We start from the raw sequence: 14035 nt of genomic DNA, 5'->3' as shown, positions 1-14035 counted from the left end.
TCTGTGGGACACAACAAAGGCAGTCCTGAGAGGAAAATATATAGCAGTACAAGCCTTTCTCAAGAAACAAGAAAGGTCTCAAGTACACAACCTAACCCTACACCTAAAGGAGCTGGAGAAAGAACAAGAAAGAAACCCTAAACACAGCAGGAGAAAAGAAATCATAAAGATCAGAGCAAAAATCAATGAAATAGAAACCAAAAAAACAATGGAACAAATCAACGAAACTAGGAGCCGGTTCTTTGAAAGAATTAATAAGATTGATAAACCCCTGGCCACACTTATCAAAAAGAAAAGAGAAAGGACCCAAATAAATAAAATCATGAATGAAAGAGGAGAGATCACAACTAACACGAAAGAAATACAGACAATTTTAAGAACATACTATGAGCAACTCTACACCAACAAATTTGACAATCTGGAAGAAATGGATACATTCCTAGAGACATATAAACTACCACAACTGAACCAGGAAGAAACAGAAAACCTGAACAGGCCCATAACCAGTAAGGAGATTGAAACAGTCATCAAAAATCTCCAAACAAACAAAAGCCCAGGGCCAGATGGCTTCCCAGGGGAATTCTACCAAACATTTAAAGAAGAACTAATTCCTATTCTCCTGAAACTGTTCCAAAAGATAGAAATGGAAGAAAAACTTCCAAACTCACTTTATGAGGCCAGCATCACCTTGATCCCAAAACCAGAGAAGGATCCCACCAAAAAAGAGAACTACAGACCAATATCCTTGATGAACACAGATGCAAAAATTCTCACCAAAATACTAGCTAGTAGGATTCAACAGTACATTAAAAGGATTATTCACCACGACCAAGTGGGATTTATTCCAGGGCTGCAAGGTTGGTCCAACATCCGCAAATCAATCAATGTGATAGAACACATTAATAAAAGAAAGAACAAGAACCATATGATACTCTCAATAGATGCTGAAAATGCATTTGACAAAGTACAGCATCCCTTCCTCATCAAAACTCTTCAAAGTGTAGGCATAGGGCACATACCTCAATATCATCAAAGCCATCTATGAAAAACCCACCGCAAATATCATTCTCAATGGAGAAAAACTGAAAGCTTTTCCGTTAAGGTCAGGAACACAGCAGGGATGTCCATTATCACCACTGCTATTCAACATAGTACTAGAAGTCCTAGTCTCAGAAATCAGACAACAAAAAGAAATGAAAGGAATCCAAATCAGCAAACAAGAAGTCAAACTATCACTCTTCACAGATGATATGATACTATATGTGGAAAATCCAAAAGACTCCACTCCAAAACCCCTAGAACTTGTGCAGGAATTCAGTAAAGTGTCAGGATATAAAATCAATGCACAGAAAGCAATTGCATTTCTGTACACCAGCAACAAGACAGAAGAAAGAGAAATTAAGGAGTCAATCCCATTTACAATTGCACCCAAAACTACAAGATACCTAGGAATAAACCTAACCAAAGAGGCTAAGAATCTATATGCAGAAAACTATAAAGTACTCATGAAAGAAATTGAGGAAGACACAAAGAAATGGAAAAATGTTCCATGCTCCTGGATTGGAAGAATAAATATTGTGAAAATGTCTATGCTACCTAAAGCAATCTACACATTTAATGTAATCCCTATCAAAATACCATCCATTGTTTTCAAAGAAATGGAACAGATAATCCTAAAATTTATATGGAACCAGAAAAGACCTCGAATAGCCAAAGGAATATTGAAAAAGAAAGCCAAAGTTGGTGGCATCACAATTCCGGACTTCAAGCTCTATTACAAAGCTGTCATCATCAAGACAGCATGGTATTGGCACAAAAACAGACACATAGATCAATGGAACAGAAAAGAGAGCCCAGAAATAGACCCTCAACCCTATGGTCAACTAATCTTCGACAAAGCAGGAAAGAATGTCCAATGGAAAAAAGAAAGCCTTTTCAATAAATAGTGCTGGGAAAATTGGACAGCCACATGCAGAAAAATGAAATTGGACCACACAGGAAAATAGACTCAAAATGGATGAAGGATCTCAATGTGAGAAAGGAATCCATCAAAATCCTTGAGGAGAACACAGGCAGCAACCTCTTCGACCTCAGCCGCAGCAACTTCTTCCTAGGAACATCACCAAAGGCAAGGGAAGCAAGGGCAAAAATGAACTATTGGGACTTCATCAAGATCAAAAGCTTTTACACAGCAAAGGAAACAGTCAACAAAACCAAAGACAACTGACACAATGGGAGAAGATATGTGCAAACGACATATCAGATAAAGGGCTAGTATCCAAAAGCTATAAGGAACGTAGCAAACTCAACACCCAATGAACAAACAATCCAATCAAGAAATGGGCAGAGGACATAAACAGACATTTCTGCAAAGAAGACATCCAGATGGCCAACAGACACATGAAAAAGTGCTCCACATCACTCGGCATCAGGGAAATACAAATCAAAACCACAATGAGATATCACCTCACACCAGTCAGAATGGCTAAAATTAACCAGACAGTAAACGACAGATGCTGGCAAGGATGCGGAGAAAGGGGAACCCTCCTACACTGTTGGTGGGAATGCAAACTGGTGCAACCACTCTGGAAAACAGCATGGAGGTTCCTCAAAATGTTGAAAATAGAACTACTCTATGACCCAGCAATTGCACTACTGGGTATTTACCCTAAAGATACAAATGTAGTGATCCGAAGGGATACATGTACCCGAATGTTTATAGCAGCAATGTCTACAATAGCCAAACTATGGAAAGAACGTAGATGTCCATCAACAGATGAATGGATAAAGAAGATGTGGTATATATACACAATGGAGTACCAAGCAGCCATCAAAAGAAATGAAATCTTGCCATTTGCGACAACGTGGATGGAACTAGAGGGTATCATGCTTAGTGAAATAAGTCAATCGGAGAAAGACAACTATCATATGATCTCGTGATATGAGGACGTGGAGATGCAACATGGGGGGGTAGGGGGATAGGAGAAGAATAAATGAAACAAGATGGGATTGGGAGGGAGACAAACGATAAGTGACTCTTAATCTCACAAAACAAACTGAAGGTTGCTGGGGGGAGGGGGGTTGGGAGAGGAGGAGGGGGTTATGGACATTGGGGAGGGTATGTGCTATGGTGAGTGCTGTGAAGTGTGTAAACCTGGCGATTCACAGACCTGTACCCCTGGGGATAAAAACACATTATATGTTTTTAAAAAAATAAGAAATAAATAAAAAATTTAAAAAAAGAAAGGTGTGAGGGCTGTAATGTGTGGGCCAGAAAGAATGTGATTTATGATCCAGGTTCACTCATCTGTGCAGATGGCGCCCTCTGTTTAATGTTCTCATCAGATTTACTCTGCTGGGCATACTTGCGCTCTGGGGTGTACAAATAGTTTTTCTCTGTATCGATTTCTCAGGAGTTGGCTCAACGTGGGGCCTTGTAGGCTTGTAGGGGTCAGTATCCCTCTTCACGTCCTTCCTTCCCATACACATGATGTGACACTAGGCTTCACTCGCTTTGTAGTGGGTGTGTTTTCATTCACCCAATGTAGAATTCATGGGGTCCGGAAATAGGGTGACGACTTGATGCTTTCGTGAGGACACCCTACCTAATGTGGAAGAGGTAGAAGCAACACAGCTTTTGAAATGCTCAATACTCCTGCTATGCTTAGAATGACAAGAGATGTAAAAGCCACTCAGAATTACATTCCCTTTCCCAAAACCACTGGCGATTTCAGTTTGAAGGCATCAAGTAAGAAGCAAAGTATGATGGTACTTTCGCGTAAGAAAAACCAGGTGAGGCACAGGTGGGCTTTGAGTTAAAATAGTTGTGTCTAAAAGCCTTGTCTTTCTGGTGTTAAGCACATGCTCTGGCCATTAATAGCAATAAACACATGGCACTGACTATGTGCCCGGCACCGTTCTAAGTGCCTTCTGTATTCCAACACTGTTCATGTCAAAACAGCCCTGAGGGAGCTGTCATCTGTATTTCATAGGTGAGGACACTAAGACACAGCAGGTGCTCAAGTAAATATTTTGTGACTAAAACAAGTAAGCCAAACTATCACCAATCACTTTGTTTTCTCTCTGCTCTTAATAACAAGTCGTTCTTTCCCTCTCCTCAACTTCTTTCAAGTTAGTGTTATAAATTTGTTCCTCAAAACCAGCAGAGTCATGTCTACCAAGATTGAGAGGAATAGAACACTCTGGTTAATGCAATTATGGTCTAAATTAAATCATTAGATCAGAAATGGTTTGGACTTGTGGACACTCTCTAAAGACCACGACTCCAGAATCCATCTCTCCTACCAGGGGTGTCTGCCCGTGCCAAAAGATAAATGAGGAAATACGGATGTTACCTATTTTCCTGCAAAAGCATCGAAGGATCATGAGTACACAATTAAAACAAGCATGTATTAAGACCAAATACGATGATATTGCTGCTTCTGCAAGTCAAAAATGGTCACATACCAATAATTTTATGTGGTTCAACTTAGAGATTTTGTCATATATTAATGCAGTCACTAGAGTTGAACTTCCTAGGTGAATGGTGAAGGAGATGAGACTAGTTGCTGGAAATAACCTACGATGGTGTTGTTTATGGTACACTTTAGTTCCTACAGTGAATTGTGGCAAATTTTCATACATTTTCCCGTACCTATTTGTTTAACTTCTTTCTTTTTTGCATCCTTGGTTATAGATTTAAAAATTCTGTAGGTGGGGCTATTCATTCAGACATATTCCAAGGGGTCTTTGAGCATTGCTCATTCAAATAGAATATTTAGTGTTATAATAGTAACATAGTGTTTCAGCAGATAAACGCAATCTTGTCTATTGACTATTCAAATATCTTTCTAAACCCACATACCCAGTAATAAATGTACTATTCTATCATAAAAGGTAGCATTTTCTTTCAGTCTAGCCCCCTACTAAACAAGCCTACTATGTTATTGAGAGGACATTTTCTGACTACAAAACAATAATGGCAATTTATGTCAACACTCCAGAAGTTCTCATAAAATATTAATATGACCACTTTAAGTAGCCATACGTAAGTGAATGAGCGGCTCATTCGGGTCCCATACATCGTTGCTTTCCCCCCTTACACTTATATCCTTATGAGAAGTGTTAGAATCCTCCACAATATTGAGGGTGATAAAATTAAGCACAATTTTTTCAGCAGGTACAAAGAATCTTTTGTCAAATTCATTTCCATAAATCAAAATCTATAAAGAGAGAAGAGCATGGTTTTCACCTTTTCACTTGAGAGAGACATGAAAAACAGCTGTTAAGTAGAACTTATACTGTCATCACATAGTTCTAAAAACCTATTCTTACCAACTCATGGAAGTGACAGTTATTCTCGGGATAAACAGAAAGCCTCATTCACACGGAGGCAAGGGACCTGAGACACACACACACACACACACACAAAGGCTTATGGAAGTGACAGCGGTCCCTGGGGGGGGCGTATCCCGTCCAAGGATCAGGGTAGACTGCCCCCTCCTCTAACTGGCCCAGGGAATTCAGGGCGCTTATTTAATTTCTTGAGCCTCAGTTTTTAATTGTGTAAAATCAGAATTTCTGCCACGTGAGAAGTGGCAAGGGCTGAGGGAGAGAGTTTGGAAATCGCTTTGTTAATTACTGTTGACCATGTATTTGTCAACTAGCAGTGGTTTCCTGGACTCCCAGGCCTGGCTGGGATACACTCTGGACATGAAATGTGGATGGGCATGCAACCTGGGTGCAAAGAGGGAAGAAGGCTCCTTAGTAGGGATGGTTTCCCTCACTTCCCCCATAGTGGCGGGGAAGTAGGAGGAGGCACCATTTCAACCTGTACCCTAAAGTGATTACCCCCATAGTTATCTAATCCCACTGTAATGGAGCCAAAAAGGGAAATCCATCTGCCTGTTTATGGCTGATAGAGAAACTCTAAATCATGTCAGGAAAAGTGGTTTGAGATTAAAATGGTGCTGGGGATACGTGGAAGGTGTCTTTTGCGATGTCCAGTCATGCCTTTTATTTGAATCCTCATTGTCCACCCCGTGATGTGAGTTCAATTAACATTTACAAAATAGGGTTCGTTCTTCAGCCTCATTCTCTTATAACATTTTGGTTTCAGAAAGTCTCGTGTGCTCAATTCTACAGTGAATGTTCCTCTCAGGACTGTCTCCTTGGTTGAAAATCACCTACCCCTATATGACGCCACAATTCAGCATAGTCCTCTGAATACAGTCTCTGGTCTCTGGACTGAACTTGCCCTAATTAAAGCATGCCATGACAACAAGGACCGATGGCATTCAGTATACAGCAGGATATGTTTGCACAATAAACCTAATAAACTGTAATTGTATTTTTGTAATGGGGGACTGCTGAGAGCAGGATATTTCTCAAAGATTTCCCAAAAGAGATGGTCCAGCTGGGCTATCAAGGAAAAGGTCAGAACCTGAAAAGATATGTCCTTATTTTGTCACCTCTCCTAGACTAGTGAGAAAGTTGGCTGCATCTCTTACCGGGAAGTATTTAATGGAATCCGTATTTGAGTTGCTTTCAGTCTGCCAACTGCTTAAATATTTTCACTGGAAATTCACTCCTACCACTTGGCCACTGATCAAACTGTTAGTAAACAGAGCACTTTTTCCAAATACAGAAACGATTTCTTCAGTCTGCTTTGTTTTGCCTTTTGCTTGCTCTGCATTTCAGTTTTATTTGACATCTGGCAGAAAATCCTTCATTTTAGGGGAAGGTATGAAAGGACAGAGATTCAAAAATATAGCTTCTCACTTTTGAACATCACAAAATCCCCTTTGGATTCCTTAGGACAGTTTCATCTTGTGCTCTATGCAGCATGAGGGAAGAGGAAAGCAGGGCTCCTGTCAGCATGGTCATCCCATAGCTGGTTATGGAACCAGGCTAGGGGATGCGGGGTGCCATTTTTCCTGGGCCAGAGGGTTTGGAAGAGGGAGATGGCAGAATAATGGATGAGGGGCCATTCGAGGAAGGTCAACTTTTGGGTTAATTTTCCATGTTCAGGTTTTGAGTGGAAAGTCCCCTGACCCTTGGGGAAGCACAAATACACAAATGCCAAGCTCCTAACCCTATTTCTCCTAACAGGAATGAGACTCTTCAGCCAAGCTCAGAAAACATAAGAAGGCAAAAGGAAGGAGAGAGAAGCAAAGTAAATGAGCGAGTAAGTGTGGATTTGCTGATCCCAGACGCTCGTGCAGCCTGTGAGTGATACCTGAATGCAACTTGCAGAGCTGTAATTTATACTCCTGAGGGTGAGCAAAGCCTGCTGTCTGCAAGTGTTGTTAGAATAGTGTTTTGTTTCTAGCCCTAACATTTGATGTTCTTGAAGACCACAGAACTGCTCTTGACGAAAGGGACTACAATTAAAAAATAAAGAGATGTGTGTAAAATTCTAATTGCTTTTTTCCCATAGAAGACGCTTGTTCGCAGCAAATATCAGGACAGGTGCTGAGAGGTCCTTGAGAGGATGCAAACACGCTCTAATGCTGGCCAAGTTCAATGACAGAGCCCCAGGCTGCTCAATGCATTTATGGTGATGATTGTTTCTGCCTTTGTATCAACCTGTTCCTGGTAGACATGGATTAACCCAAACCTTGTGTTTAACTGTCACACTTCTCCTAGTTTCCTCAGAGTTCCCTCCTCAGACCAGCTGAGACTTTTTAAGCTCACCTTTCAAAGTACGGACACACAGCTTCTCAGAAGGCCGAGCAAGGCAAGGAGGCCCTGGGACGAAGGACTCCACGTGGACGCCGTACAGAGTGTCTGGCTCCAGCCAGCCTAGCACCAGCGTGTGGTTGGTCACACACTGGGACCACTAGGGTAGGGGATGGCAAACAGCAGTTAGAGCCACGGAATTCCAGTACCACCCAGACAGACAGCTCTAGAAGGAGACAGAACACTGAGATACCACTAAATTCTTGTTTTATTGCTTCAAGCTGGGCTTTTTTTTAAAAAAAATTTATTTACATTCAATTTAGTTAACATATACTGTCATGCATTTTTAAAAATTTAAGTAGAATTATGAACATTTTCCCATATTAATAAATGGAGGTCTAAGTTAAGATTTTTAATTTTTTTTTTCTAGCAACAGCTTTAAAATACCCTTTTCCTTTAGCTCAGCAGAGCATGGTCAGGAATTGGGACCATTCTGGGAACAATTCTAAATAAGAATGTAAAGACGGATTTCTTGTTTATCTTGCCCTGTGTCCTTGCTGACATTTTTTCCCTCTTGGAGAGTGATTGACAGATGTCATGCAAGTCAAAGCTCTCCATAAGAGTGAGGTGGGCAGTCATTCCACACCCAATAGCAACATCAGACCCCACTGAAGGAGAGGGTCTGTAAGGGAAAGCCGAAGGACGTTGTTGAGATGTCTTATGTATCAGCTTCCACTATGTCTTGCCCAGCATGTCTTTGAATATCACACCTTCCCAGATTCCCTGCCCCTGGGCTGCTCGTCCCAGCACTAGTTGCAGGAAGCGCACAGATTCGAGGCCCCTCTTCCATCCCAGGCTCACCGTTCTATTAGATTGAGTATTATATACGGACACATTATACTTCAGATTAGAGTATATCTGTTGCATGGAAAGAGAATTGTCTTCTGGATTTCTCTTCCACTTCTCCGGAGCCGTCAGAACAATGGAAATGGATCTCTCATCTGTCGTCAAAGCGATCCCTGGTGGGCCAATTTGTGCTTAAAGGGGAGGGGAGAGGGAGTTACCATATTCAGATGTAGAAATCACCATGGATAAAAGTACAATATAATCCTACTGGAATCAAAGTCTAAAGCTGCCCTCTTAGTTGAGATGACTCAGATTGTTCTCAGGTGAGTCCGAGTTATGCCACATCTTGAAACAATCATTTCTGATTGTTTCTGATCTGTATCTGATCTGTATCATTTCTGATATAATATGAAAACAGAAAATTTAAGTCTTGTATTTACTTGGTGCCTAATCTCCTGGATAAACAGGTGGTAAATACAACTAAAAGTGTTTACAACACTCTTGTGACTTGAAAAGTTGGTGATAAATAACATTACCATGATTTGCTGTGTGGTAGAAATCAGCCATGGAGGAATGAAACAGTGTTAAATACCTTAGAATGGTCTAGAACAGAGGTTCGCAAGCTTTTGCTATAAAGGTTCAGACAGGAAGTACTTAGGCTTTACAGGCCATATGATCTCTGTTGTAGCTCTTATTTATGTAAATGTAAAAAGCATTCTTAGCTCTCGGCCTGTGGACAGATGGAAAGGAGGCCGAGCTGCATTCGGTCTGAGGACATAGTTTGCTGAAGTGTGATCTAGAAGGGCACCATTGGAGAGGTTCCGGCTCCAGTGAGAAGCTCTTGTAAACGTCATTATGGCAGCTCTGAGTGGATCCTCTATGGCTGATTCAGCCACAGAACAAAGGATGGAAAAATGAAAAAAGCAAACATGAAGGTGTTGCCTGAATTCTGAGTTATACCTAGAAATACGTCATCACATTACCATGTTCAGAACAAGAAGACACTTAGTTTGGCAATCACAATAATCTTGAACGATTCTTGTGGACCTATATCCATGGTTATAAACCCACAATAAAAAAAATCTGTCAGTTCCTCATTACATAGTCTGTATGAAATAATGAAACAAAACTGAATTTTGATGCTATTGGCATCTACTGTTAATTTTGGCTCTGGGAGAGATCTTAGTGTTGATCAGAGGAAACTCTCAGTGTAAAGATGAAACTGTGAGATGCAGTGAGGTGGGGCATCATGGGCTGGTTTACCCACCAGCTGAGGGACAGAATGCAGAACAGATTTCTCAGGAGGCCTGTCTATATGTATTATATTCCTATATGTCTATGGGAATACCGAAGCCTATAAGGCCGAGGCAGTCTACTCCACAGTCAGATGAATTTGGTATTATCTGTGCTTTCAGACATTTCTGTTACTTTCTAAGAATAGATAGATTTATCTGGTTTCTGCCCATTTGGAATAATTCATTTCCCAAATGGCCTTACCTTTGGCATGATATTGATGCTTGTAATCAGAAGTTTCCACAGAGAGATCAGAACAGGTCCTATTGATATTCTGCATTCAGATATATTCAACCACTTTTTTTACCCATATCTGCTGAGAAAGAAACCGAATTAATAATGAGGTGCTCTCTATGCTTTCCAGTAAGGAAAAAAAAAAAAAAAAACCCCAATTATTACACAAACTGAATGTGGGCACTTCAGAGGCTCAGATGGTTAAGGGTCTGACTCCTGATTTCTGCTCAGGTCATGATCTTATGGTCCTGAGATGGAGCCCCTCATAAGGCTTCACACTGGACATGGAGTGTCCTTAAGATTGTCTTTCTCCCTCTGCCAACCTCTGCCCCCTGTTCTCGGGCTCCCTCCATCAAAACAAACAAACAAATAAAATAAAAAAAAATACAAACAGCAACAAAAAACTCAATGGAAGTTCAGACCTTCACTGCAGAGCAACAAAAGTGCTTGTCATTTAGTTAAAAAAGAATCCTGGGGCGCCTGGGTGGCTCAGTGGGTTAAAGCCTCTGCCTTCGGCTCAGGTCATGATTCCAGGGTCTTGGGATCGAGCCCCGCATCGGGCTCTCTGCTCGGCGGGGAGCCTGCTTCCTCCTTTCTCTCTCTGCCTGCCTCTCTGCCTACTTGAAATCTCTGTCTGTCAAATAAATAAATAAAATCTTTAAAAAAAAAAGAATCCACATTTGCTGCTGGCAATTTTTTTCATTACCCCTCAGGAGCATGAGTCAGAGTTTCTGCAATCACCTCTCCTTTTTGTGAGTTATAATGTGGACAGTACATTTTGAAAGAGTGTATTGTTTTTATTATTCTTTGTCTACAGTAAAAATTTTACATACCATGTGATTAATACTTCTAGTAATTATTTATGTATGATTTTAGTGCACTATGCCTATGAAGGTCAATTTGATGGGCTATTTTAAGAAATATTAGTCATTTGACTAATATTTGACATTCTCATAAGATTTGAAAAATCTACTTGCTCTGATGTGTCTAGGGATAATTCAGTAGTTGGAGTGCATGCCACAGTAATTACAGTGATGGTAATGATAGCGACTAGGTTGTTGATATTGATTTCCCATTTCTTTTATTAAAGACACACACCTCTAGCAGGTAGGGAAGGGGAAATATTTTTAACACTTTTCAGGTGGGAAACACTGAGGTATAGGGGGTTGAAGTGCCACCGGCTGAGCCAGTGAGAGAGGACTGCGTGGGAGGCTAGGAAGGCATTAAAGCAGGTGTGCTGGGGTTTTAGAAAGCTAACAGGTGTAGCATGGAGAATGCAGTGGGGTAGGGATGGCAGTCTGGGGAACACTTGGGGAGATCCTGTGGTGGTCCAGCTGGAAGATGTCAGTGGCTTGGACAAGGATGGTGGTAGTAGAACAAATGACAAGACAAAAGAGGAACTATTAGGGGAAACAGGACTTGGTGACTGAGTGGAGGTAAGAGATGAGGGAGATAAAGGTGTTCAGGATGATGTCTCTTTCTGTCTGGGATAGTGGTAACATTTCCCAAGGGAAAGAATACGGAGGAATAGGTTTGGGAAATGGGGAGGAGGGGGGTGGAGGAAGGAAAGGTAACAAGTTCAGTTTTTTGCACACTGAGCCTCAGGTATGTGAAAGACATCCAAGTGCATGGATGCCCAGTAGGCCCTGGGGCTCAGGAAAGAGGGGTGAGTGGGAGGCAGTGATTTTGAAATCAAGGGCACAAAACTGTTCATTGAAGGCTTGGGTGTGAATGAAATGATCCTGGAGCCAGAACAAAGCTTAGCATAAAATTCCAGGATCATCAAGATTTAAAGTTGAATGCAAAGTACAGTTATAAATAGCAATTAAAGGGGCACCTGGGGGATCTCATTCAATTGAGCATCTGACTCTTGGTGTCAGCTCAGGTCTTGATTTCAGGGTTCTGAGTTCAAGCCTTGTACTGACTCCTCACTAGGAATGGAGCCTACCTAAAAAATAAAAAAGAAAAGAAATAGCAGCTAGAGTGGGAGTAGGAGAAGCAGGCATCCCATAAGTCAAGGCAAGAGCATATCTTGAGAATGAGGAAATGTGGACTTTATCAAGTTTTATCCAAGCTTAAGGGTATCTTCTCCTCTCAGAATATGGCAACAGATTTCTGAAGGCTACTGTCTCCTGTTTCGTAAGTACCATACCTGCCCAAAGACATTAGAAATACAGTTAAGATCTTGTCGACCAACTTCTCCAGGAAGCAGTCACCATTGCCTAAGGGTTTTCATGCATTTCTTATCTGTGAGCTGAAAGACGTAATCCAGTTTACCTTGTGACCCAGCTCACAGAAACATACATATATTTAACATACTGAAACAAAGGTTTCACAAGATTCTATTTAAACTGTAGACATGCCATCAGTTCAGTTATTTTCCACTCCGTCCACTTCACACCATTCCAGTCCTTTCCATTGAAAATAATGCTAGCTATGTCCGTCAATACTGATTTCATGGTCCAATGACAGGTCCTGACTTAGGGTCTGGAAAATACTGCCATCACCCATTTGATCCCCTCTCCTTCACCTTCCTCACTCCTGCCAGGGGCAGGGCAGCTGCCCATGACAGAGGTCAATGGAGGAGAAAATACACTTTACTGGATTCTGAACCACTTTCCAAAGCTTGTGCCAAAGCTTGTGTTTTCCATAGTGCACTAGATATTTTCTGCACTAAATTCTCTTGGCAGAGAATTTATTTGTCAGAATGTCATCTTTTACTTGGAAACAAACTTCACTCCAAAGTGTAAAATCATAATATGTAAGTTGCCCAAGGTTACCTGGCTAGGATGACAGCCTGGCAGGAAACCAAGGACTGTTTGGCTTTGGAGCTGAGCTTGGAGCCCTGTCAGCAGACACTACTCTGTATTTCTGTCCATCTTGGACGTGCATGAGCATGTCAGACCTCCGACATGGCGAATTTCTTAATTCATTTGGGAAGTTTTACCATATGAATTATTTGTTCTCACAGAGCAATTTTCATTTTCGTTTTCTTTTTTTTTTAAATATAAATTTTAGTTAACATACAATGCAATATGAGTTTCTGGCAGAATTCAGTGATTTATCACTTGCAACACCCAGAACTCATCACAGCAATTGCCCTCTGGATGTCTTTTTTGGAGAAGATATATCCATTTTTCTCTTCTGCCCATTTCTTAACTGGATTATTTGTTTTTGGGTGTTGAGTTTATAAGTACATTATGCATATAATATATAATACATATATATTCATTACATATATAATGAATATAAGTATATAAGTTCATTATAGATTTGGCTACTAACCCTTATCAGATATAATGTTTGCAAATATCATCCCCCATCTAGCCCATCTCCCACCAACCTCCCTCCACCCACCTTCAGTTTGTTCTTCTATGGTTAAGACTCTCCCATTGTTTTTTTTTCTTTCTTCTTTTTCCCTTTTCCCCCCTCCTATATGTTCATCTGTTTTCTCTCTTATATTCCGCATATGAGTGAGATTGTATGGTATTTCTTTTTCTCTCATTTAACTTAGCATATACATTGTAGCTCCATCCACATCATTGCAAGTGGCAAGATTTCATTCTTTCTTTGATGACTGAGTAATGTTCCATTGTATGTATATATGATATCTTCTTTTTCTGTTAATCAGATGATGGACATTTGGGCTCTGTCCACACTTTGATTATTGTTGATAATGCTGCTATAAACATTGGGGTGCATGTACCCTTTCAATACTGTATTTTTGTATCTTTTATGTAAATACCTAGTAGGCAACTGCTAGATCATAGGGTAGTTCTACTTTTAACTTTTTGGGGAACCTCTATACTATTTTCCCAACAACAGTGCATCCTCACTAACACCTGACAGATTTTAGCCATTCTGACAGGTGTGAAGTAGTAACTCACTGTGTGTTGATTTTTATTTCCTTGATGATTTTGATGTTGTTCATCTTTTCATGTGTCTGTTAGCCATCTTGTATGTCTTCTTTTTGTCTTTTTCC

This window comes from Meles meles, chromosome 5 (assembly GCF_922984935.1).
Source record: "Meles meles chromosome 5, mMelMel3.1 paternal haplotype, whole genome shotgun sequence".
In the NCBI taxonomy this organism is placed as follows: domain Eukaryota; kingdom Metazoa; phylum Chordata; class Mammalia; order Carnivora; family Mustelidae; genus Meles; species Meles meles.
The sequence above is the reverse complement of the archived record's forward strand: the minus strand, read 5'-3'. Positions refer to the sequence as shown.